Below are 22,111 nucleotides of genomic sequence, written 5' to 3' on the forward strand. Positions count from 1 at the left end.
AAAGAGAAAGAGAAAGAGAAAGAGAAAGAGAAAGAGAAAGAGAAAGAGAAAGAGAAAGAGAAAGAGAAAGAGAAAGAGAAAGAGAAAGGGGAAAGAAAAACAGGCTGCTTTATTCTAAAATAATATCGGGTTGGAAGAAGTGGAAGGCTAGTAATTTTGGCAAAGACTTCATGGGGCTTTTTTGAAGGACTAGAAATGCATAAAATTCTCTCAAAGTCTTGCTGCAGGCAAGTGAGTGGTTTTGTTGGTAAGCTGAGTGCTACCCTTTTGACTGGGGTCAGCAAAATCTCTGTCTTGTCACAACTCCTGGTCCAAGACCAGGCTTGTAGTCAGGGCATTAGAAACTCTAGGTTCAGTCTTTGTAGATATGGTCTTCCCAATCATGAGACAAAATGGCATTTCTTGTTCTGCTGGGAGCTTCAAACTCCATTGTTTCTGGGGGGTGTGTCTTGTCCTTCCCTTCCTCTCTCCTTCTCTCTCTTTCACTGTCCTTCTCTTTCTCCCCCTCTTTCTCCCACTTTTTTTCCATTTCCGTAGTATAATTCCCTATAACCTGCTCCCTTATTCATATCCTGAGACTTAATTTTAATTCCTTATTTTGCTGCATCTTTCCTAATTTTTGTGTATCTAAAATACAGAAGCCTTGCTTTCAATGTCCCATTATTGGGTATCGCCACATAAAATTTTTGTTTCTTTGTTTTCTGTTTTATAACTCCATCTACTAGTGACTTGCTCAGGACAGGGAGAGTTCATAGTCTTTGTAGAATTTGGTATATAAACAACCATGATCTGAGTAGCAGATCTATTAGATATGCACATGATGGACTCATCAACATACCTGTGCATTTCTAAAGTTTCCTTTTTATGACTACAGCAAATACAACCAAAAATCCCTTAAACAAACAAACAAACCCCTGTGAGATTTGAATAGGGAAGGAGTGTTGAGGGAGGGTGGCCGTTTGGTTGCACAGGCTGTTCACAAGGGCAAGGTGTCTGTGGGTTTGAAAGCATCAGGAAACTCAGTCATCACCTTCCTGGTAGCCCCCACTCTCCAGCCAACTGTGCCCTGGTCTTCTGCTGCTGCTACTGCCACCACCCAATTCTGACTTGTCCCTAATGGAAACAAAGCTGTGGCAGGCTTGTGCTTTTGGAGCAGTGTCCTGCTCCTTCAGTGACCCCACTGTGCCAGGGCCGAGACTGACTCAGATCAATGGGACTGCTCGCATGCTTGAAGTCAGGACTGGGACAGAAGCACTTTGCTGAATCAGAGGCTTAGCATGCTGATTGATGTCTGTTAATCATAGCTACATTCTTCAAAGCATTCTCTGTCACTTCCAGTTTATTAATTCATTATTGTAGTCCTGTATCAGTGATCCAAAAATTACACCTTATATTTCAGTGATGGAAGCATGTGTCTGAAGCATGATAACATTAAGAATAGCCAGTTTGTTGGGACATAGATGTCATAGATCAAAGCTGAGCTTTCACTGTAAATCTAGGGGAAATTAAATTTTCAATGACTTATGGCTCTGTTTTCAACTCCAAGTACTCCAGCAGGATTTCAAGTTAGACAGTTCCAACATTCATATGGTCAAATGGTTACATAATACAAGAGCACAAATCTAATTTCTAGAAAAGGTGGGGGTTTCTTTGTGGGTTTTTTTTTGTTTGTTTGTTGTTGGTTTTTTTTTTTTAATTAATTTAGCTTTCAGAACTTTAAGACAGAAGGTTTTTGTTTGGTTTTGTAATGAAACAATAGACAAAGGCCTGAAAACCTTTGGTTAAAAGCAAGGTCTGTTTTGCCAATACTTAGGAACAAGGGGAGGTAGAGTATTTGAAAGGTACATTCCGTTACAGAAAAAGTAAATCCTAGTTTCCTGAAACCTTTTAAAATGTGCATTTATAATTAATTAGCCCTGGATAGTAGTGTTGGACTATTCCAATGTACCCAAGAAAATTAAACTTGAAAGTTAAAATACAGTGAAAATATTAAGTCAGCAATAGTTACAAAACATAATCACAGAGGCAACTAGGATTCGTTTGACACAACCATGTATGAAGAAATCATCTGTAAAGGAAAAGAAAACCGCCAGAGAGCAGAAAAAAACCCACAGAAAACTATCACATGCTTTTGAGTTTAACTTTTCAGGGAGAGATTATAGTAGTAGGTATGACTTAAATGTGAATAGTCAGTCTCATGAGGTTAAACCAATTTTTTTATTGATGCTAAGATGATAAATTTGAATTCCTAATAGTAATTTCCATATTGCTCCATTGGTTAGTGCTGCATTAATTGTTTTGTGTATTGAGTCTTTTTCTGTTTCCGGTAACAAAGGTTTTTCTCATTCTCAGAAGATTCTTGTATGATATACTGAAGAGTGTGTGTTCAACTAGAGCAGCATTTTTTTAGGAAAGAAAAAGTTATCAGCACTTTTCTTATCAATAATGACAGCCTCGATACAGAAATATGTGTCAGATGCAATTCAGAGATCCATGGCTCTGGGAAGAATGAATGACAGTTGACTTTACGTTTTAAGACTGGCTAGACAGTTCTCTATAGTTCTTCTGAAAGAGCTGTATACAGCCAGAAAGAGCAGTAGTGATGACATGAACCAAAGTGAAGCCTAATTAAAGCCACTGCTGTCAACAATTCAACTCCAGCAGGACATTTTCTCTGTACTTCTCTTGAAGTTACAGGTCTCATCTGAGTGAAGCTAACTATTAGGCTACATATGTTGGTTTTCTTTATTATTGAATGTATTCATATAATATAACAATAGATATAGTATATATGTATACATCATTAAATATATACACAATCTTCAAAATGAGGTTTAGGTTATGGTTTTGGTGAACTAGAAAGCATTACAAAATAAGGTACTCCATATATGTGGATCAGAGCAGTTACAGTACAGCAGATCCAGGCTTGTTTGAAGTGCTCATCCCCACCCCCTGCCCCTCCAAGATGCAATGAGGTTGGTGGAAACTTACTATATTTTGAGACCTGAATGCAAATTTTTGAATAGAAGAGGTGAAGCAAATTGTGTATAAACTCTGATCCCCTTCTCAGTCACTAAAATGTTCAGTCGCATATTTTGGTTATTTTCTATTGTCTGTTTCATTTATCAACAAAGGGAGTGTATTGGGAGAACATCAGAAGTCACCAGTACCCTTTTCAAAAAAACTAAAAAGTGAAATGGGACATGATTCTGGCAGTTACAGCTGAGTAAATAAAATGCTCTGGTAGATGAAGATTTTCATTTCAATGGTGGTTTTACGGAATCTTGTAATATAAACAAAGATTCACAAACATTTAAAATAATATTTAAATAATCTTCATATTCTTTCTAATTTGAGCTCAGTTTCTATCATACAGCCAGGGTCCAATGTGTAGAAGGTTGGAGATGCATAGCACTGTGATGACTGATTAAGAACACTGGAAATGTTGTAATGCTGACTGTTGCATTTAAGGTGATGAATTAAATTAGGTAAGAGATGAATCCCTTTGCATTCTAGCCGGTCCTCAGAGATTAGAGAGGCTAGGGGAAGCTGGACTTATCTCTTAATAGGTATGCCAATTAGGGAGGTAACTGCTCTGACCCAGATGCACAAACAGCCCGTGGGCTGTAGGTCTGGTCTCATTCAAGAGAAGCAGTCAGGTTCATGAATAGTACGGTTTGTTCTTATGCAACATCTACAGATTCTTTGAGATTGCCCGCGACAAGTGCACAAACTGCAGGTTGGCTATATAGCACTACACACAAAAAGAAAAACAATTGCAATCACACACACTTAGTCCCTGGGTAATCACTCAGCACAGTCAAGGGCTCAAATCTTAGTAAAAGACATCCCTTCTGGGGGAGTGCGAGGAGCACAAACACGTCACTCTGTACCTCCCATTTGGTGTCGGATTATGGTCCTCCCAAGTTAGACACAAAGTTGCGGTAGTATTTAAATAAGTATTTATGTGTTAGTGGGTGGGACTGTAGTCAAGCCATTATCTTCTAAGTAATGACACAGCACATTCCTTGGTGTGAAGGGTACAGCTGGTTTTTTTGAGGGGAAAAAGAGGGAGGATGAAACACAAGGCCACTACAAAAAAGTTTTGGCTACTGCAGAAATCCTTGCGATAAGTGAAAGAATGGGACTGTGCGGTCTACACTTCACTTTGCATTCCTCCTTGGAGCCACGACAAGCACAAATCACGGGACCTCAGTCCCATCCTGTGCTTGTTCTGGGCACCTTGTGTCAAGGAAATACATATGCTTTACAGATTTCTCACTGGTTTGCTTTTCTCATGCTTCCAACACTTAACACTGACTAAATGAAGTACAGCACATCTTTAATTTAATGAACTCTCTCTCTGAAGGTAAAAGGAGTAAAACACCATGAATATATTAAAAGAAATAGATAGATCCAGGCTCAGCTCTTCAGTAGCTTTCTGTCCTCCTCATCCCTTTTCAATGTTTCTTTTTCGTCGTATTCTCTTTGGAGGGAAATTTCAGGTTTAAGGAGGTGTGCAGTTCAAAGAGGATAAGAGTTTTACACACTGTATTAGCTACTTGCTGCATATTTAATTAACTAGAAATTAGCTACCTACCGTGACTTGATGATATCAGAAGTGGACTGTTAGAATTTTATCTCTAGTGTCTTAATAGGACAACTGTACATGCATATATGCATTAATTTAACATTAATGGTAAAAGAGATTGTTAGAACAGATCTTAAATCCTTTTGTGAGCGTGAGAGGTAACAGTGAAAACTGAGCTGTTGATGTATACCAGTTGTTGGTTTCTTTTTGTGTAATGCTGGTTGGGCATAGCTTAGAATTTATAGCCTACAACCCCAATTGTTTTTCTTAACAATTTTTTACTTTCAAAATTTTACTAAAAATCTCTGGAAAATCCTATAGACCACTTGCTAGCTACTTCTGATGTTAGCACTCTTACTCACATATATATTTTAATGTCCTTACCACTTACATACATAAGTCCTAACAACAATTTTTTCAACCAATGGATTCTGAGGTGTTTAGGCTTTATGCTTAACTCTCCTTGTTACCTTTTCTCTACATTATTGTATATATGTCCTATCTATTTAATAAAGCTATAAAGCAAAGCAGTAATACCCCCTGTATGGATAGACATGTCTATGTTGACTGTGATCCACTTTAATCAGTGGCCCCTTAGATATGAGCAGTGTTGATTTCATTATCATGGTGGTCTGCTCCTTATGGCCTTTTCTTCTATGTCTTCTTTTGCCTACTTTTGCCTCTTGTCTCTCATATGACTAAGCAGCATGTCTGTAATGTGGCAGGTTCACATTTGGTTGTGCAATAGCATCGCATAGATGTATAATTACATCATGTCATATGGTGCAATTTCTGTGCATCCAATCACATAAACAGATACATTATCTGTATATCCATCATGTGAGGGACAGGGCAACCTGATGTTTGGTCTTACAAAGTTTGTCCTCCTGTCAAGGAAAAGGTCAGGAAATATTTTCTTGAATATTAACATAAGAGGCTGTGTGAGGAATTTTGCAGCTGATTCTCACATGGATAATGGAGAAAACATCAGAAGACATGAAAAAAAAAAATAGCTGAAAGAATAATCCAGTTCCTGACTGTATAGTTCAGTAGTGTATATCAGATAAATCATACACCTTGAATTGAAATTTGAACCTTCTTATTTCATCCATATGCAGTTAAACCCAGAACTGCTGCTTTTTGTTTTAATGCCTCCTTCCTATCAGCATGCATTCACAAACATTTTCAGGCATAGTCTACCTAGTCATAAATCATCTGATTTATGATCTGTAACTTTATGTACTGATACAAAACTAGGTCACTTTTCAATATGTATTATATTGTGTGCAAAAGTGAAAGAATAGAGTTTGAGAGAGATGCCGCACTATGATACTGACTGTGCAAAAATGACAAAGTAGATTCTTACCACAGAGAAATAAGATAAAAAAGGAACATGTAGGAATTTGTGTTCTGCTCCATCTGCACCTGACTTTGGGCTGATAGCTTTAACTAAACATTTAAAACAGAATGAAAAATAGAAACTACTTACGATCAATTCTTTGAATTTCTGTCATTGCTGCATCTCAATAGACTAAAGGTAGCTAGAAACATTAATGGCCTGAGCGTTTCTGAGGTAGAAAAGCACGCTTACCTGAAGTAGCTTTTAAGTGTCCTCATGTTAGTCTGATGTGACTTCTGTATGCAGGACTTGAAAAATGTCACGTTTAGTTCTCTTAGATATCTGACTTCAAGGCCCAAGGGGTTGGGATGAATTAATGCCAATTTAAATGAATCCATAAGTGTATGGAAGAGATACAAAAGAATAAGCAAGACACTTTGAGACACTAGCTAAACTTATTAAATACATGTACAGGAATGTTCTGCTTGGATTTCAGAAACATTTGTATCACTTATTCCTACGGGCTATTTTAAACATAATCATATTATATGCACCTGGCCATGACATTTTTTTTTCTCAAAAGGTGAAAATGATGGCTAGGAAACCAGCAAACAGAATTCAGAACACTACCAACAACCCCAGACAAAACACTTGAGGCAGAAGTGCATACGCAGTTCAGGACTGGAAACCTTAAAGGCCTGAATACTTTGACAAGGGGAAAATTCTGCTGAGCTGCAACTGATCTAAACTGTTATGATTGCTTCAAACACAACTATAGTGAAGACAGGGTGGAGTGTCTTCGTGTTAGAATCAGGGGAAGGCCAACAGGGCAGATGTTGTAGTGGGATTCTATTATAGACCCCCAAACAGGACAGAGAGGTAGATGAAAAATTCTATAGGTACTTAGGAGAAATCTCACAATCACTTGCCCTTGTTCTTGTGGGAGACTTTAACTTCCCAGACATCTGCTGGAAATGCAACACTGCAGAGAGGGATCAGTCCCAGAAATTCTTGGAATGTGTGGAAGATAACTTTTTGACACAGCTGGTGACTGAACCGACCAGAGAAGGTGCCCTGCTGGAGAGGGACTGGTGGATGATGTGGCGGTTGGAGGCCAACTAGGGCACAGCAATCATGAAATAATAGTGTTCTCTATTCTTAGAGAAGCCAGGAGAGAAGGAAGTAGAACTGCCATGCTGGACTTCCAGAGGACTGACTTGTTTAGGCACCTGTTTGAAAGGATCCCCTGGGAGACTCTCCTGAAGGGTGTAGGGGTCCAGGAAGGCTGGGCGATCTTTAAGAAGGAAGTGTTAATGGCAGAGGAGCAGGCAGTCCCAGGTGCTCTAAGAGAAGCCAGTGACAGAGAAGACCACCCTGGCTGAACAGGGAGCTTTGGCTGCAACTCGGAGAGAAAAGGAGAGTTTACAGCCTTTGGAAGAGGGGACTAGCCACTCACAGTGATTACAAAGATGCTGTGAGGCTATGCAGGGCAGAAAACAGGAGGGTCTAAAGCCCAGCTAGAAACTAATCTGGCTTCATTGGTCAAAGATAACAAGAAATGTTTCGTTAGGTATGTCAACAGAAAAAGAAAGACCAGAGAGAGCCTCCATCCCCAGCTAGACACAGGAGGAAACATGGCAATGAGTGATGAGGAAAAAAGTGATGTGCTTAATACCTTCTTCACCTCAGTCTTTAATAACAAGACCAGTTGTACTGAGGGAATCCGGCCTCCTCAGCCAGAAGACAGAGACTGAGAGAACGAACCACCCTGCGATCCAGGAGGAGACAGTCAGTGACCTGCTGCATCACACAGACACACACAAGTCTATGGGACCGGATGGGATACACCCGAGGGTGCTGAAGGAGCTGGCTGGGGTGCTCGCCAGGCCACTTTCCATCATTTACCAGCAGTTCTGGCTGACCGGGGAGGTCCCGACAGAGTGGAAATAGGCCAGTGTGATGCCATATATAAGAAGGGTTGGAAGGATGATCTGGGAAATTACAGGCCTGTCAGCTTGACTTTGTTGCCTGGGAAGCTGATGGAGCAGCGCATCCTGAGTGCCATCACACAACACATGCAGGACAACCAGATGCTCAGGCCCAGTCAGCATGGGTTTATGAAAGGCAGGGCCTGCTTGACAAACCTGATCTCCTTCCATGACAGGGCAACCTGCAGGGAAAGGCTGTGGATGTTGTTTACCTTGACTTTAGTAAAGCCTTTGACACCTTTTCCCACAACATTCTCCTGGCAAAACTGACTGCTTGCGGCTTGGATGGGCACACGCTTCACTGGGTAAAAAACTGTTTCGATGGCTGGGCCCAAAGAGTTGTGGTGAATGGAGTTAAATCCAGTTGGTGGCCGGTCACAAGTGGTGTCCCCCAGGGCTCGGTTTTGGGGCCACTCCTGTTTAACATCTTTATTGATGATCTGGACGAGGGGATCGAGTGCACCCTCAGTCAGTTTGCAGGTGACCCCAAGTTGGGTGGGAGTGTTGATGTGCTCGAGGGTCGGGAGGCTCTGCAGAGAGACCTGGACAGGCTGGAGCCATGGGCTGAGGCCAACTGGAGGAGTTTCCATAAGGCCAAATGCCGGGGGCTGCCCTTGGGCCACAACAACCCCCAGCAGCGCTACAGGCTTGGGGAGGAGTGGCTGGAGAGCTGCCAGTCAGAGAGGGACCTGGGGGGTTTGATTGACAGCTGTCTGAACAGAAGCCAGCAGTGTGCCCAGGTGGCCAAGAAGGCCAATGGCATCTTGTGTCAGAAATAGCGTGGCCAGCAGGGACAGGGAAGGGATCTGACTCCTGTATTCGGCACTGGTGAGGCCGCCCCTCGATTCCTGTGTTCAGTTTTGGGCCCCTCACTCCAAAAAGGACATTGAATGACTCGAGCGTGTCCAGAGAAGGGCAACGGAGCTGGTGCAGGGTCTGGAGCACAGGGCGTAGGAGGAGCGGCTGAGGGAACTGGGGGTGTTTAGTCTGGAGAAGAGGAGGCTGAGGGGAGACCTCATTGCCCTCTACAGCTACCTGAAAGGAGGTTTCAGAGAGCTGGGGATGAGTCTCTTTAACCAAGTAACAAGTGACACGACAAGAGGGAATGGCCTTAAGTTGCACCAGGGAAGGTTTAGACTGGATATGAGGAAGCATTTCTTTACAGAATGGGTTGTTAGGTGTTGGAATGGGCTGCCCAGGACAGTGGTTGAGTCCCCATCCCTGGAGGTGTTTAAGAGTCGGGTTGGCATATTACTGAGGGATATGGTGTAGCTGGGAACTGTCAGTGTTAGGTTAATGGTTGGACTGGGTGATCTTCAATGTCTTTTCCTACCTAGATGATGCTGTGATCAGTATTACAGCTAAAAAATAATAGATAGTCTGCATGGAGAAAACACTTACTAATTTCAGATTAGGTACTTCTACATCAGAAATAGTTAAATAGTAATCAAGCAGGTGGCAAGGGAGTAAGAAGCTAAAATTCCTTGTATATAGTGGAATTTTTATCCATATTATTAAATATTGAAACTATATGTGTAAGTTAATGAATTGGAGAGAGTGACAGCTTGCAGTACTATGTTGGTAAAAGACCTAGAATTGTCAAGAGACTGCTTTTATTGCATTTTAGGATCTGTAAGTACTTCAGAGTTCAGAGGCAAAGTAAGACTCCAACCCTACCCTTCACATAACAAGGGGGTTCCCCTTTCCCTGAGGAGAAGTAGATTTTCAAGTTTTTTGACTAAGGAGTATATGACATGTAGCAAGTATGTATTCTTAACCTGTTCTAAAAAAAACCCCAACAGACAAAACCAAGCACCAGATCATCTGTACCTCCAAAACAAAATTATTTCTGATTCCTTCCATACCTATCTAGCTAAATAATTAACAAAATGTCAAAAAAAAGGAATATTTTTTTTTTACTACCAAGAGAGAAGAAATTCTAGGAGACATGCTTTTTCAAAAGTGTTTTCATTTTTAAAAGACAGTCCTCAGCTTACTTTTTGCATTGCCTTTGTTGGCATCTAGAATATCTTTTAGGAAGATATACTTTATTGATGCAAAAGAGAACATATTGGACATTTAATCTGAAAAGAGGAAACAAATGGCGGAGGATGACCAGAGATCCTGAACACCATTGGGAAGAGCCAGAAATTTAGCTTATATGAAACACAAACAGGGAAAATAATAATTTTAAAGAGGGAAAATAGTAACACTAATAGTACTGTTATTTGTCTTTCAGTAGTAGCTTGGTGAAAAGATTTTCTGAGTGTGAGATTTTGCACAAATCATAGAAAACACTCTTTAAAACACTTTAGGTGCTGTGGTGGTTTGACTTTGGCTAAATGCCCGGTACCCACCAAGTTGCTCTATCACTCCCCGCCCATTTTCCCCTTGTTTTCTCAACATGGCAAACAGGGGAAAGAAAATAACATAGACCAACCCTTGTGGGTAAAACAAAATCAGTTTTAATATAAGCAAAATGAAGCAAAGGTCTGCGTGTGGAAGCAAAAAAAAGGAAACAGATTTATTCTCTACATCCCATGAAGAGGCGCTGTCAGGCCTTCTCAGGATCAGGGCTCCCATACGCGTAGTGGTTGCCTCGGAGGACCAAGGGTGACCCCACCCCCTTCCTCCTTTCTCCCAGCTTTATACTGAGCAGATGTCACACAGTCTGAAATATCCCTTTGGGCAGTTCCGGTCAGCTGTCCTGGTTGTGTCCCCTCCCAAGATCTTGCCCACCCCATCCCACGGAGGGGAAATGTCGGAAAGAGCCTTGGTGCTGTGTAAGCACTGCTCAGCAGTAGCCACAACACCAGGGTGCTACCAACACCCTGCCAGCTCCCAGCATAAAACACTGTGAGGGCTGCTAGAGGGGAAAAACAATTCCAGCTCAGCCAGACCCAGTACAGGTGCTCATGGAGAAAAGTTGGAAGCTTGATTACAGACTTGACAGTCAGTACATTGCAGTCCAGAAGCCACTGAGCATGAGACACTGCCCATTGTAGTTAAGTCATTAGAGACTGGGACTTCATGTATATTCCCGTTCAAAGTTACCCCATATATCATTCTTACTATAATCTGGAATTTTAATCAAAGACAGCAGACATGAATCTTTGTCACTGCAGAAAAAAAAATATTTTCATAACACAGTGCATGAAGGTTATTTGAATTACAAAAAAGAAATAGTTTGACCTATTTATGTGAACCTCAGGTCCACAAGCAAATAGACAAGCTGTGAAAGCCTGTAGCATAGGTCAACAGGGCAAGCTATAGCTTACAGAGCCTAAACTGGTGGTTAGTAAACCAAATAATACCTTGTCGCAACAATTCTAACACTCCTTCCTTCCAAAGGAACAATGACTGTCTTAAATTTGTAAAAAACTTTTCTTGCCAACTTGCTTGAAACCTTTTCATTTTCATTCAGAGTATGGAAGAATCACTCTGAAGTGAGATCCCATAAAAGACAAGATACAGTTTTTTGCTTTATTGCATTCACAAGCAGAGAATCACAGAGGTGTAAAAACAAATCCAGCAACCTGCAAGGAATGAAAGTCATGCAGAGTTTTCAGCTGCTGAATTATACTGAATTAATATTAATATATACTGAATTAGCAAAATTAGCTGGTATAGTGCTGTGTTTTGGATTTAGGATGAGAGTAATGTTGATAACACCCTGATGTTTTAGTTGTTGCAGAGCACTGCTTACACTACTAAGTCAAGAACGTTTCAGCTTCTCATCCTGCCCTGCCAACGAGGAGGCTGGCAGGGTGCCACAAGAAGCGGAAAGGGGACACAGCCAGGACAGCTGATCCAAACTTGCCAAAGGGATAGTTCATACCATATGACGTCATGCTCAGTATATGAACTAGGGGGAAAGCTGTCTGGGGAACCACTGCTCAGGAACTGCTGGACATCGGCAGCAGGTGGTGAGCTGTTGCATTGTGCATCACGTTTTGTATATTCTAATTCTCTTATCATTTTTTCCCCCATCCTTTTCTGTCCTATTAAGCTGTCTTTATCTTAGCCCATGAGTTTTACCTTTTTTTTTGATTCTCATCCCCATCCCACTATGAGGGAGTGAGCAAATGGCTGTGGTGTTTAACAGCATGCCATGTTAAAACAACAGCCAGATTGCCAATAAAACTGAAATAATCGCATTCTAGGACAGCTTGAGCAATATGAAGAAAGATGTAATCCATTTATTGGGCTGTGTCTTCTGCTAGTAATGAGTGTGTACTAGCTGACTCCTCATTAAAGAAAAAAAAAAAAGAAAAAAAGAAAAAGAAAAAGAAAAAGAAAAAAGCTAGTTAGTTATATTTTATGATAATATGACCTTATTTTAGTGTTTGTGCTGGGCATGCCCAGTTAGCTGAGAATACATTATAGAAACCTGAGTCCTTTGAAAGGCTGATGGCAAGTAGACAAGAAATGTAATGCTCAAAATGTAAGATTTTATTCACCACCTTCATCAGAAAAAAAATGATTCTTGTGCTCTGTTATGTTTTAATCTCAGCCAGCACCTAAGCACCACACAGCTGCTTGCTCACTCCCACCCAGCAAGATGCAGGGAAGAGAATTGGAAGTGTAGAAGTGAGAAAACTCGTGAGTTGAGATTAGGACAGTTTAATAATTGAAATAAATATTAATATTATTGATATTAATATAAACAGTAATAATTAAAAGGAAAATAACAAAGAGAAAGAAAACCCAATAAAGATGAGTGATGCAAATGAGAATAATTGCTCACCACCAACTGATGCCCAGCCAACTCTTGAGCAGCAGTCCTCCAGCCAAACTTACCCCTAGTTTTATTAGTGATCATGACATCATATGGTGTAGGATATCCCTTTGGTCAGTTGGGGTCAGCTGTCCCAGCTGTGTCCCCTCCCAACTTCTTGTGCACCCCCAGCCTATTTGCTGGTGGGGTAGGATGAGGAGCAGAAAAGGCCTTGACTCTGTGTAAGCACTGCTCAGCAGTAACGAAAACATCCCTGTGTTATCAACACTGTTTCCATCACAAATCCAAAATATAGTCCAATATTGGCTACTATGAAGAAAATTAACTCTATCCCAGCCAAAACCATCACACACTTCTATATTGCTGTGGTCTTTTCCATTTAGTAATACAGAAATGAAATAATTATTTCAACACTTCAGTTTGAGATTTCATGCAGTAAAGTACTAAAAGTACTCTGCAGAAAAATAAAAATTGACAGTAGGCTTCTGTGGAAGTTCAGTAATCCACATAATTAATGCAAAAAATAAAGTGTCAGTGATCTTTATCATGCACTGATGAAGGCAAAAGATCCAGGTCTGCTTATCATTGTACAGGTAAAAGCTAGGTTGAGTCATGAGAAGTTTGCAGTGGCTCAGTAAAAGACATTGAAGATCAGTCATCTGAGAGTGACTAATTACTACCATATTTTATCTTAAAAATAATAATGAGCTACATATATATAATGTTGGAATATTTGTCATGTACGTTTCTTAATATAAATGAAAAAAGATAAAAATTTAGTAATGTTTAATGATTGGATGTCACAGCATAATGTATTAGTGATTCACCAAAATAAGAGGGGATAAAATTTCTCTCTGACTGAGTAAAAAGTTGTTAATTGGTCAGTCAGGCACAGCACATAAAACCCACACATATATAAGGAAGCAGAAAAGTACTTATTTTATTCAAAAAGCAGAGTCAGCTGATTTCCTGTGTAGGTAGCAAACACAGTAATTTTCCAGGAGAAAGATTGATTCTGCCTGGGTGCTTTGGGAAACTTGATGGGGCATCATGGCTATAGGAATGTAATATTTCACCAAAAGGTAATGATTTTTGATGGAGGTAGTAAAGCAGAGGTTCTCTCAGAGAGTGCTGTCTGGGGTATAAAGTAAGGGAAAAGGTTATGAGTGCCTTACTGCCATCTTCTCTCCAAGAGCATAGCAGCTATATCTGGTTTTGAGAGGGGGGGGGAAATAGCATTCTGTTTAACCTTAGCTGAATAGACCAAGTGTCCCTTTTGAACACATTAGTAGAGTTGAAGAGAGAGAAAAACATCCTATTTTGAAAGCTGGAGTGAGGGAAATGTGCATTTTACTTTAACTTGAATTCAGTTAAAGTGGTTTTTAAATGGGTTGGTAACTGTTTACCACTAAGATTTTATGAACATGAGGATAGGATGAACCTAAACTTCTCTGCAACCCAGTGTTTGGGGCATCCAGAAGATAATAGAGTAAGTCACCATTTCATATGCATAGATCAGACACAATAAAGGTCAGCAGTGCAAATGGGAACTTCTCATACAAAAAATTTACTTCGATGCCTATAAACCATTTCTTCTTTCAGCTATAGGCACTTTTTAGTGATTATCATGTTATTGGTAGTTAAAATATGCAGAGTTTAAGATCAGCTTAAGCACCTTAAATGTGTAGATATCTTGTGACTGAATAAGAAAACCAGGTTTTGATCAATGTGTAGAAATCAAATTCAAGATAATGCTCTACTCTCACGAATAAGTAATACTAAAAAAATATAACCAATTCATTTTGAAAATAATGGTATCTTACAGCAAGGTTCTGTAGGATACAGAAGAGTAGCATATATTAAACAAAAGCAGTGAATTACATACAGTGCTATTAAAATGTGTTTGTTATAAACAGATGTTTTATAGAGGACAGTCATCCATTCTCTGTAAAGGAGAGAAGAGTTCAATAGTATTCATGACAGTGCACCTGAATAATCAAGGTTCTTGCTCTTTTATACACAGAATAACTTTGCTTTGAACACTATACACAGTTTAGAATACTATAAATTATTACTTAACAAATAAATTGCTGTGCATTTTTTATAGATTGTAATCAGCCTGGAAAATTGAAATTAACTGTAGCTTTTAGGTTTTTTTCCATTTTTTTCTTTTTTATTTCTTTTCTCCTGGATGTTTTTCCTTCACCAAAACCTCATTGGTTTGTACTCTCAAGGAGATCCTAAGGTAGTCAAGAAACTGGTAGTGTTTCAGATGCTTTCTTTTTGATTAAGCATGGGCATTTCAAGTTTCCATGTATGATAAATCATAAAATTGCATGCATGTTGCATGCTCTGTGCATGTGACTTCCTGTAACATGAAAGCATCAACAAGACAGTCTTAGGAGGGTAATCTCAGAAGCTGAGGAAAGCACTTGCTGTGCCAGGTCACAGAGTTTTTAAGTAGCACTGTCAACAATTGATTCAATTTTGTATTGTCAGGATGCCTTTTTCAAAAAATGGCAGAAAGAACCTTTTAGTTATGAGCCTTTTGGTTTTTCAATCTATCACTTCAAGCTGAAAAGGACCAAGTCCATGTTGAAAATAAAGTGTTAGATTTAGTTCTGGATTTAGTTGAGTTTAATTTTGGCTGGAGAGCTGCCAGTCAGAGAGGGACCTGGGGGTGCTGATTGACAGCCGGCTGAAGAGGAGCCAGCAGTGTGCCCAGGGGGTCAAGAAGACCAATGGCATCCTGGCTTGTGTCAGCACTAGCGTGGCCAGCAGGGACAGGGAAGGGATCTGACCCCTGTACTCGGCACTGGTGAGGCCGCCCCTCGATTCCTGTGTTCAGTTTTGGGCCCCTCACTACAGAAAGGACATTGAATGACTCGAGCGTGTCCAGAGAAGGGCAACGAAGCTGGTGCAGGGTCTGGAGCACAGGGCGTAGGAGGAGCGGCTGAGGGAACTGGGGGTGTTTAGTCTGGAGAAGAGGAGGCTGAGGGGAGACCTCATCGCCCTCTACAGCTACCTGAAAGGAGGTTGCAGAGAGCTGGGGATGAGCCTCTTTAACCAAGTAATAAGTGGTAAGACCAGAGGGAATGGCCTCAAAATTGTGCCAGGGAAGGTTTAGACTGGATATTAGGAAGCATTTCTTTCCAGAAAGGGTTGTTAGGTGTTGGAATGGGCTGCCCAGGGAGGTGGTGGAGTCCCCATCCCTGGAGGTGTTTAAGAGTCGGGTTGGCATATTACTGAGGGATATGGTGTAGTTGGGAACTGTCAGTGCTAGGTTAGTGGTTAGACTGGATGATCTTCAAAGTCCTTTCCAACCTAGCTGATTATGTGATTCTGTAGTTCAAATCCTAGCTCTGTTATAGTCTGTTGCTTGCCCCTAATGGATTTTTTTCTGATCACCTCTATACCTTCAATTTTATCTTTGTGAAATATAGTTGCTCTTATTCATATTCTGTGAGGATATTCTCACAGGATAGTCAAGATGTTTTATTCATTAATGCTTAGAAAGCCATGTGCTACACTCTGAATCGTTTATTAAAATGGTATATATGGGCCTATAAATGAGCAGTTCTACTATATACACTGCTTAGTGTTTTATGTATCACTGTGTAGTTTTTTGGTCTTTCAAAGATTATGAAAAAAACTTTTTATGTAGGAAATATGTATTTTCGTTAATCCTTAAAAAGTTTGATGTGCTTCATGTCCACCACCATCAAACTGTGCTGTAAATAAATATACTGTTCTGTTATAAACCTCTTTCATTTGTGTTTTCTTTATATTAGTTATTAGATCCACAGAGATGTTTGTTGGTTTTGGTGGGGTTATTTTTTTTTCTTTCCAAACAGGACAGAAAAAATTGAAAATTCGTTTTTGTTTTGTGGTAATATATATATTCTTGGTTTACCCACACTACAGTTATCATGCTGTGTCAACTTTTTCTTTTCTGAAAGTTCAGAATAGAGTTCAGGATTACAGTAGTAACGTATTTATTAACATTTACCTGTAAAGCATGCAATTTTGCATTGGAAGATGTAGGTAGAATTTATTTATGTTCCACGTACAGAGGTAGTTTCTTTTCTGCTTGGTATAATGTCATTTGATGGACCTCCTCAATACCCTGTTCATTAAAAGCAGGTTCATAATATTTAACATATAAGTTTTTGGCAGAGCTTCCTTTATAGAGAAAACAAAGTTTGTGTCCCTTGCATCTAACACACTTAGTACGCACCTTCTGAAAATACTGATGTAAGTGGTATTCTGCTGTATGCTTTACAGGTAAATCTTTCCCCTGGTTGACTCTAGTGCTTGGAAGAGCCTGTTTCCAGTGTTTCAGCTTCTGAGCTGAGAAATGAGTTTGTGGAATGAGTGAACACATGATTTTGAATAGAGAAATGAGCAGAACCAAAAGCACCATCAGGAAAAATCGTCCACAGTGACCAAAGGAAGGTCATGCTGTTTACCCAGGGAACTGTGTACTCACATCCCACTGTGCTTTGCAGCTGTTCTGAATAGAAGTAGTACTGGATGTCCTAGAGCATGTTATCTACAGTGACCATATGCAGGAAAAGGAGCCGTAAGAAATTTATAAGCTTTATAAGAAGCATTCACATAATTGCAATTGAACTACATCCTTGAAGCAAATTTCTTCCAAATCCTTGATTAAATTATTGAAATTTGAAGAACTGAGTATGCATAATGTTTTTCAGCCTTTCTAGCATAAGAATCAGGAAACTCAGGAACCAGTTTTTCAAGATACTAGGGACTTGAGGAGTTCATTTCAGGTGAAACTGATGTGTACTGATTTTTTTTTTTCCCTGAAAATTATTTTCTCTTCTTCTGAAATGCCATTTTAAAATGCCTCCAGATCCTGTGATTATAAAAGCTTGTTTTGTCATTCATATCATTGCTCTAAAATGCATTCAACAAAAGTGTAAAAGAAAGGTGGTAAATTATTTGTTGGGCTTTTTTCAGCATCATTTTTACAAATGTTTCCTTTCTCTTCTTTTCCTTTTTTCTGATCAACTTTAGCAAAACAGAAGGGAAATAATGAACTCGGAGAGATGAACAGCTGACATGTCATTGACTTCATGACCTATGCGGATACAAAAGAAATAAACATTTTTCACTAGCACCCAGTCCTTCCTATGCTTCTTTTTCCTGATGTTTGCCCATCCTCTTTCTTTGTTCTTCTTATGGAAAAAATTGGTTTGGAAGGTGGGGTTAGAGTTTAGCTTGTGATTCTTTCTTTTTTTCCTTTTTTTTTTTTTTTCTTTTATGTTGTTATTGCAGGCAGTGTGAATGCTATACTTTTCATCTGTGTGTTTCTAGACACAAGCCTAAACAGATTTTTGTGTCAGTTACATTGATAAAAATCTGTAACAATATCTTGCTTGTCCTTGTTGCTCGTCTAGATGTCTATCTGTGTACCTGAAATCCAGAATCTTTTATCTTTTATTTTTAACATCTAATCACTGATTGCTCAGGAGAAAATTGCTTGTCAACTCCTGCAGGCAAGTTTGATAGATCCCAAATTCATGTTGGTTAGTGCCTGCTTAACAATGAATTGTCAGGTCTATTGCTGTTTATTGAGTTAAATGGTGTTACAAAAAAAGAAAACAACAACAACAACAATAACAACAAAAGAAGGAAAAAAACCCCAGCAAAACAAAAAGACTTTTATGTGGCTACAAATTTAGTAAAATAATAACTGTACAAATTCAGAGAAAAAAAATCCATGATGACAAAAACATTCAGTAGCTTACTGAAATATATTTACTGAAGAAGGTGGGACTGTAACAAAGTGATTTGATATCAAAAACATTTTCTATCAGTTTGTCTCATTCCCCACATTAATTTTATTTTCCTCTGAGCTCAATAGTGCCTGAGTAAAGACAAAAAGCACATCTGCCTCTTTTAAAGAGGATTCTGTTTTAAGCAATGTCATAACCCACCCAGGCTCTCAAAGTGACATGTAAGACTTTTCCTATCCTTCTCCCTCCTCTGTGAAATATTTCATGATGGAAGAGAAGTGTTAGGCTCCTCTGGGTGATTTCTGCTCAGCCAAACTAATTCCATTATCTGTTAGTCATGTTTACATCAGGCTAACAGCTAATAACTCATGTGGAACTCTGTAAGCATCTTTAACCTTGTTCTCTATCCAAGCCAGTGCTCCAAGAGCCTGGCTTTCTCTGATTATTAATGGTGATGGGTAAGTGTCCTGTCAGGCTTCTCACAGAATTGGAAAGAGGCACAAGGTCGGCCCTTTCAGACCAGCTATCTGGAGTGACATATGGTAATCACAGGGTACCCCTCCTCCTAAGGGAAAGAGATGGCTATCTCATATGGAGTCCCAAAATAGTAATTGTTCTCACACAACCTAGTAAATAGTCAAATTTTCACTTCTGAAAAAGTTGGAGATAGAGGTAGGGAGATTTGTGACTGATGAAAAGTCTGCTGTCAGCTCAGTGCCAGGCTCTTTAAATACAAGTGAGTCTTTTTTGTAGTAAAATGATCTTACAGAAGATTTCTGAATCCCAGTAGGCCTACAGATGCCAAAGAGTGCTCTCAGAATGAAATAAAGCATGGCTGACACGTTGTGAACAATTTACTTTTTAATACTTTTCTGACTTAAATGATTCGAGTACCAACAGTATTACAGAGCAATAATTATAAGAAATTTTATATTCAGTTGATAAAATGTTTATGTATGAATACTTGAAGGTATGAATAGCTGCTATAATTCTCATGCATGTTTATGTAGACAGCAAAAAATTACTAGTCTCAGTACAGTAATGTCAAATCACATCTTTAACCTTAGACACTGTTGGATAAGAGAGACTAAAGCAGGGGGAAGAACTTATTTAAGCAGTTTCTATTCAATAGGGTAAATCTGTTCTATCGTTACAATCAGAATGAGTGAAGTGTAAGCAACTGCAGGGTTAGTGATCATGCTTTCCATTCTAGACAGTGCTCAAGAAGCTGGTCTTTACTGAATAAAGATGATGTGCAACTATCCTGCCAAGTTCAGTTTGTGGAATCTGAATGAGGCCACAAGCAGACCTTCCTAGGGAATCTGTAATTTATGCAGCCCTGAGATGCTGAACCTACTTACAAGGGTGTTACTACTTTTCTGATTGATTTATTTTTTTGTTTTAAAAGCTCCAAAACTATGAAAAAAAACCTCCATCACAATTATTTGGTCATGTATAGTCTGTCAGGAACAAAAAATGAAGTTTAGGGTCAAAATCATCCCCGTACTATGTGCATGTACTGTGTTCTGCAACAGTCTCTTTTATCCATTCCAATGTATAATCTTTAAAAGTCTGAAATAGACAAATGGATGCTTATCTTAAGAGATACCTGCAAACAGATGGTGTTTAATTGAATAAAAAGGAAAATATAGGGATACATTGGCACCTGTGAACTTGTGAATTGTCTCTTGACAGAAGTGCAAAGTAATCTGCTAACTCAATGTTTAAATCTTGACTGAATCACAGTATTGTAAAGAACAATTATAAAATTATATGAATGGGCATAATGGACTTTAAAATCTTTTCAGCCATTTGAGTTGATCATTTGAATGCAAACTCTATTTCTTCCCTTTTTTTTTCTTTCAAAACTATTAATAGTTTCTTTAGAAGAACCTAGATCATTATAAAATTGATAGCTGATAAATAAACATTTGGGGCCAAATTCAGAATTAATTTAACATTATAAAAAGCCAAAGTAATTCTGTACAATTCCACAGGTACTTGAACTAAATGGGTTTGGCATATGAAGTTGGCACTTTATTTATCATTCTTCAGAGTTCTTGGTTAGTAGCTGTGGGGCTGTGGAGGTATTATTTAGGCTTCAAAAGTTTTGTGAATGACTACAGAATATAATCAAATATAGAATAGGAATATAGAGTCAGATTCTAATCTACATTAAGGCTACATTAAAATGCAGAATAACATGACTGATTTTCCTTGCATCACAAAACTGACATTGGAAATTGACACTTTTCAGCTCTTTACATTTTTTAATTAAAGTCATTACTTATTACCTTACTGGATAAAGAATGAATTATAGAATGATATTCCTAATTCACACAATGGAAAAGAAATAAAGCATATAGGCAAAATATTTATTTTTCAAATGCAATAAAAATTAAATTGTGTTAAACATTTTCCACTTTTTTTTTGTACAGAATGAAGTATAATCCACTTAACACAATTATCTTTAGTGTTTCCTTTTCTTAGATCAGAAGCATCAGGTTTTGTGTGGCAGTGATTTTGTACGACAGAAATCTTAATTGACTTAGTGACCTTTGACTCAAAGCAGGGACTTTCTGTTGCTGTATGTAATGGCAAAGGATGAGAGCAGAACACAAGTGACAAAAGTGGATGAAGAAAGCAAAGCCAAGCTTCTGGGCCCCATGAAGGCTGGTTTAATAGCCTTGATAGCTAGAGCAGGTGCAAGCATAGAGGTTTGCCAAGAAACTTTGTGTTGACAACATGATGGAGATTCATGCAAATAAGTGTTTCATGTCACAACTCAGCATTTGAAAATGAAAATTATGCTGATTTTATAAAATTAAGCTGTCATTTTATGGAGAGAAATATTTAGAGCTGCTGTGTTACAGTATTCAATCATACGGACATAAGTACAGGCTGGCTTCAAAATCTTTCCTTCCAAGTGCTTGATCTTCCTGCCGGGTTTCAGGAATACTGTAGCCTCCTTTGCATAACTCTTTCTGCTGCTGAGTCTTCTGTTCACGTAGCTGCTGAATTTTTGGAGTCTCCAACTCATAAGGCCGTTGCCCATCATGGGGACATAGATTTTATCTCTCTGGTCATATAACACATTAAACCATCTTGGGCAGACTTCCAGCTTGTGTTCTATATTGAAAATTACTTTTACAATTTTCTGCCTTGCTTTGTTGAATGGCATCTTGTAATCTTCTCTATTCCTCTTTTGCTTTTACCTCCCACAGCTGATAGCTCCAATTGGACTGTACTCCATTTAATTTACGATAGAAGTGACTTCAGGGCTACTGCTGTATTTGGTTTTATTTAAATTTTTTTTTGGTGTTTCATAAAGGTTTACAGAGTTTCTGATATTAAGAGAGAATGGAAAACAATTGTTATATAATGCTTCTACTACTGTTTCTACAAGAGAACTTAGTCTAGAATGCTTTACTGCATTAAAAAATAGGGGGCTTATTTCTCTTTTCCATTTAAAAATCTCTTTGGAAACAAACTTTTTTTTACAAATCTTGATTCAACTTAGTGTTGACCCAAAAAGCTGATGATCCTAAAAGGGATTTTTCTTTTTTTTTTTTTTTTTTTTTAATTAAGAAATAAAGCACAATTTACAAAGAAAAGATGACATTTCAATGTAACATATGAAATGAAAATGTAAATTTCTCCTGGGTTTTTTGAGTTTTGAGGGCAATAGACTTTTTT

The 22,111-nt window shown here is 38.8% G+C and overlaps 1 protein-coding gene across 4 annotated transcripts in view; it reads left to right on the top strand.

The window, feature by feature from the left end:
- Positions 1-22,111, top strand: part of CDH12 (cadherin 12) — a 393,880-nt gene that overhangs the window by 190,336 nt on the left and 181,433 nt on the right. The window contains exon 1 of one of the 4 annotated variants that reach the window (XM_026843112.1): positions 19,637-19,739. The exons of the other annotated variants lie outside the window; for them this stretch is intronic. The gene's annotated coding sequence lies outside the window, so the exon portion shown is untranslated. Of the gene's footprint in view, positions 1-19,636; positions 19,740-22,111 lie in introns of those variants that run through there. 4 annotated transcript variants of the gene reach the window in all.

Source organism: Athene cunicularia, assembly GCF_003259725.1.
Source record: "Athene cunicularia isolate RWA chromosome 2 unlocalized genomic scaffold, athCun1 chr2_part1, whole genome shotgun sequence".
Classification (NCBI taxonomy): domain Eukaryota; kingdom Metazoa; phylum Chordata; class Aves; order Strigiformes; family Strigidae; genus Athene; species Athene cunicularia.